The following is a 5,073-nucleotide window of genomic DNA, read 5'->3' on the forward strand; positions in this document are numbered from 1 at the left end:
TTGCAAATAAACAATTAAACATCCTGAAAAGACAAGTGGTTGCATTCACCAAGGAATCTTTTCATGAATGAGGTGGTATCCTGCTATGACTTCAGGATTTAAAAAAAATATAAACTTTATTGTATCGATTATTTGTGTGATTGTGTTTATAATATGTAAATTATATTATATCACCTTACTAAATAAACATGTGTACTGTGTAGAATACTTAAAGAGCAAACGTATCACTTGTCAGCATTCTCTCTCTCTCTCTCTCTCTCAATTCATTTCAGTTCAATTCAAAGGGCTTTATTGGCATGGAAAACATATGCTTACATTACCAAAGCAACAGGCTCAATATATTATACCGCCTCCAACGTTCTAATTTACTTCCGATCGGGTTGATGACTTCCGGAGCGAGTTCTGCTATTGTTTTTATCATTAGCTTACTAGCTATCGTCGATGCATTTCTGACTGAAATAATTCGCAATGACTACGTTTAAATTACAGCCCCGCGAAGGAGGTGCTAATGAACATTGTTCAGTGCCTCTGTGTTCAGTTTCTTCCAAATGTAATGGTATTGTGAGCTTCCATCGTTTCCCGGTCGATGTAACGTAGAGCTCAGAAAAAGGTGGTTGGTGGCAGTACGTCGTGACAACTTTACTGTCACCAAACACACAAAGGTGTGTAGTACACATTTCGTCGAAAGTGACTTTGTTGAGGGAAAAATTGGGTGGCGACAATACCTAAAAAGGGTGTTGTTCCTACTGTCTTCGCGTGGAACTGGCACATTAAAAAGAGACCTGGTGTTTGGGAAAGAAGACTGAAACCTGAAGAACAAGGTGCGCTGCCTATGGACTGTGCCGTTTCTGATGCGGCCCAGACCCATCATGGCAAACCATGAGCACGTAAAATAAATTGAGGAGCTTCGAGCCAAGCTGGAGAAACTGTTCGCCCAACACAGTTTTGGTCTACAGCGATTTGCTGGTTCTGACGAGGATATACGTTTTTACACAAGGTACAGTAAGGATTTATTATTATCCAGCATGACTATTGTTTATTATTTACTATTAATTATTAGTATTATTATCCCAAAGTCCATCTTACCTTTAATTAAGTACATGTTCATTGTTATTTGAAACTAGGCTAGCATATCTTAGCCTAAGTAGGCACATTGAATGTATATTGTCTTTACATTAGTTTTCAGTTAACCCCCAAAAATGCTCCCAGGTCGTTGCTTCAAATAAGATTTGGTTCTTAGTCCACTTTCCAGGTTAAATAACAGAACATTTAAAACAAATTCACTGCTGTGATGATAGCTGCTGTGAATTACAGTACGAATTGCAGTAACAAGAAAAACAGGCTACAATAGCAGCTAGATCATGTCTAGTGCTACTTGATGCTTAGAGAAGATGGGCAATAACAGTAATGAGCTTTTTTTGGTATTCAAATACTCTGGGTCCATCTTCAGATTTGCAAACTACACCCATCTGATGGCCTTCTGGCACTTGATTGAGCGGGCAGCAGAAACCAAGTTAATAAGAGTCACACGCACCAATCCATCTGAAACAAATGTTACTCGAAGAAAACCGGTAAGGGACAACTTCATTAAATACTTGAGTATATTATTTGATCTTACTGTAATTGTTAAACATTATTTACTTTTTGATATGGACCGAATATAAGGACTATTGTACTAAAACGGTTTTCTTTACGTTCAGACACTGCCATCAAGCGACGAGTTCTTCTTGTTTATGACTCATCTGTCGCTGGGTCTGAAGCAGAAGGATTTAGCCCATCGGTTCAGCCTCCACCAATCGACAGTGAGACAGATTATGATCTCTTGGGCCAACTTCCTCTACTGTCTGCTTGGATCAGCATGGATATGGATCCCCAAGGAAACCATCAAAGCCCACCTGAGTTCAAGTACTATCCAGACACCCAGGTAGTGATCGACTGCACTGAACTCCGCTGCCAGACACCATCTTCACTACTACTGCAGAGTGAGGTGTTCTCTTCCTACAAGTCACACTGTACCTTTAAGGGCATGTTGGGAATGTCACCACATGGAGCTGTCACTTTTGTGTCATCGTTGTATGCTGGATCTGTGAGTGACAAGGAGATCTTCAAGCAGTCTGCAATTATTTCCTTACTCACCCCTGACATGGCCATTATGGTGGAGAAGGGCTTTCTCCTAGATGACATTGTTCCGTGCAAGGTCTACCGGCCAGCCTTTCTGTCAAGACGCACACAGATCCCAGGGCATGAGGTTAGGGAGACCCAATCCATTTCCAGGCTGAGAGTGCATGTTGAAAGAATGATCCGCAGAGTAAAGGAGCTGTTTGACACAGTCATCCCCCTGACCATCTCAGGTAGCATCAACCAATTATTTGCAGTGGTGTGCCTGTTGGTCAACTATCAAAACGGACCTTTGGTCAGAGCATGGGCCAAACCAGTGTAAATGTACATGTGTTTATTTGCTAGCAGCAAAATAATAATGTGTTTATATATGACATGATTGATATGTATCAATCATTTGTGTTGTAGTGAATATCAGTTTGTGTAGAGCTTGTATTGGCTTTAATTAGGCAATGAGTAACAGGGGTGGGGGAAAGAAATCAAGTAAACACAGATTAGCCAGAATGCAAGATTAAATACAATGTCAGAGATGTGTAATTGATTAACTGAACTGTCGAACATTTGCTGAAATATATTTTTTTTAACAAATCTATTCTACTGTAGATTTCTTCACAAGAACATCAATACTTATTTTTCATAAAACCACTCAACTTGGCACCCATGCAGGGGATCCATTCAGGTGCGAGATAAGACACTTCTGCAGGTAGTGGTAAAAATAAATGTGGTCAACCTTCTCTCTTATAGTTTTTGAAACCTGTAGATCTTTATATATCCTTTCAACTAGGATGTCCTCCTGTGCACAGCTGACAAAGTCACACCAGTTACAACCTGTGAGAAGGATTTGACCTGGCACCTGCCAGTAGTAAGCATGAGATCTCTTCAACTTCAGCTCTCCATTCTGTATCTTCAGGTAAGGGCAGTCAACATAACTTGGTACATTTGGGCACTTGACCTCTAAGAGTCCAAAGTGTGGTCTCACACTGGGATTAAATATGATGCCATCTGGAGAGGATCCTAACCACGGGGCATCTGGGTGCACTAGCAAGCATAACTTAACCAAGCTAACGAAAATACACACATTCTCAGGTAGATTCTGTCAAAGTTACGTCATTTTACGAAGTAACTAGCTAGCTACAGTTAATAGTTAAATTAGCTAGCTAATGATTGTAGCTGGCTAACGTTATATCTGTCACTGACTTGGTACTCACCTTCATAGTTGTCTTTGTAGCTTCCTATATACATCTTGAACCCCTTTTCATTCTTGCTAGCTGGAGTCTCGGAGGCTGGTGTAACAATTCGATGTACATCATTAATATTAATTTGAGGCAAGTCCTGAAGACACCTAGTAAAAAACTGCGACATAGTGGTAGTAACGTTATATCGTCGATAACAACTAGATTGACCAGAAATTTCCAAACCGATAGGAAGTGTGTTTAGAACGTTCGATCATGGAATGTGCATAAGGGCTATTGGAATAGACAATAAACAAAATGGAAAAGAACAAAGGAAACATTAACAAACATTATATTCACAAAAGTTTTTCAAATGCTATATTATTGGCTATGTACAGTGTTACTATGTACAGTAGTAAAGGTTTTAAAAAATCAACAGAAACATATAGGCTGTATTTACAATATTGCTTGCGTTCCACTGGTTGCCCTTTTCTCATGGCAACTGTCCACAAATCTTGCTGCTGTGACAGACTGTATACTCTCTGTGTCACGTTCCTGACCTGTTTTCTGTTGTTTTGTATGTGTGTGATGGTCAGGGCGTGAGTTTTGGGTGGGCATTCTATGTTGTGTGTTTCTATGTTGGTTTAGGGTTGCCTGGTATGGCTCTTAATTAGAGGCAGGTGTTTTGCGTTCCTCTAATTAAGAGTCATATTTAGGTAGGTTGTTTCACTGTGTTCGTTGTGGGTGGTTGTCTCCTGTGTCAGTGTTTGTCGCACCATACGGGACTGTTCGGTTTGTGTTGTACATCGTCATTTTTATGTGTAGGCTATTTTCCCTGTTCGTGCGTTCTCGTGTTTAATGTAAGTTCGTCGTTCAGGTCTGTCTACTCCGTTTGTTGTTTTGTTAGTTTATAGTGAAGTTCGTGTTTTCGTCTTGTCTTTAATAAATATTATGTGTTCACAACCCGCTGCGCCTTGGTTCCCTCAATACTCCTCATTTTCGGTTGAAGAGGAGGAGGACCACCGTTACACTCTGTCTAGGGCCAGATAAAAATCAGAGTTGCTCTGTTTTTGGGTTGCTTCTGTCACACCCTGACCTGTTTCACCTGTCCTTGTGCTTGTCTCCACGTCCATCTTCCCCATTATACCCTGTGTATTTATAACTGTGTTTTCTGTCGACCAGTTCGTCTAGTTTGCCAAGTCAACCAGAGGTTTTCGCCTAGCGCCTGGTTCCCCCCCCCCCCCCCCCCCGTCTGTTTTTTCTCGTCCTCCTGGTTCTGACCATTGCCTGTCCTGACTCTGAGACTCTGAGCCCTGCCTAACCAGTCTGCCTGCTCCTGACCTCGAGCCTGCCTGCCGCCCTGTACCGTTTTGGATTCTGACCTGGTTATGAACCCCCGACCTGCCTTTTGCCTACCCCTTGGACTATAATAAATACCAGAGCTCAAACCATCTGCCAAACCCTTTTCTGCATCTGGGTCTCGCCTTGTGTCGTCATAGATTCTTTCTAGTGTGCCAAATAGTTTTCTTTTTGCTTTCTCATGATTTGGTTGAGTCTAAATGTGTTTCTGTCCTGGGGCTCTGTGAGGTCTGTTTGTGTTTTTGAGCAGAGCCCCAGAACCAGCTGGCTGAGGGGACTCTTCTCTAGGTTCATCTCTCTGTAGGTGAGGACTTTGTGGTGGAATGTCTGGGTATCGCTTCCTTTAAGGTGGTTGTAGAATTTTAACATCTCTTTTCTGAGTTTTGATAACTAGCGGTATAGTCCTAATTCTACTCTGCATGCA

The 5,073-nt window shown here is 41.5% G+C and overlaps 1 long non-coding RNA gene across 1 annotated transcript; it reads left to right on the forward strand.

Moving 5' to 3' along the window:
* The first annotated feature begins 401 nt into the window (after positions 1–401).
* LOC139547725 (uncharacterized) lies at positions 402–4,255 on the forward strand. The gene is made up of 3 exons (XR_011669592.1): positions 402–997; positions 1,451–1,571; positions 1,701–4,255. It is a non-coding gene; the product is annotated as an uncharacterized lncRNA (long non-coding RNA).
* Positions 4,256–5,073: the final 818 nt, after the last annotated feature.

This window comes from Salvelinus alpinus, chromosome 21 (genome assembly GCF_045679555.1).
Source record: "Salvelinus alpinus chromosome 21, SLU_Salpinus.1, whole genome shotgun sequence".
Lineage (NCBI taxonomy): Eukaryota > Metazoa > Chordata > Actinopteri > Salmoniformes > Salmonidae > Salvelinus > Salvelinus alpinus.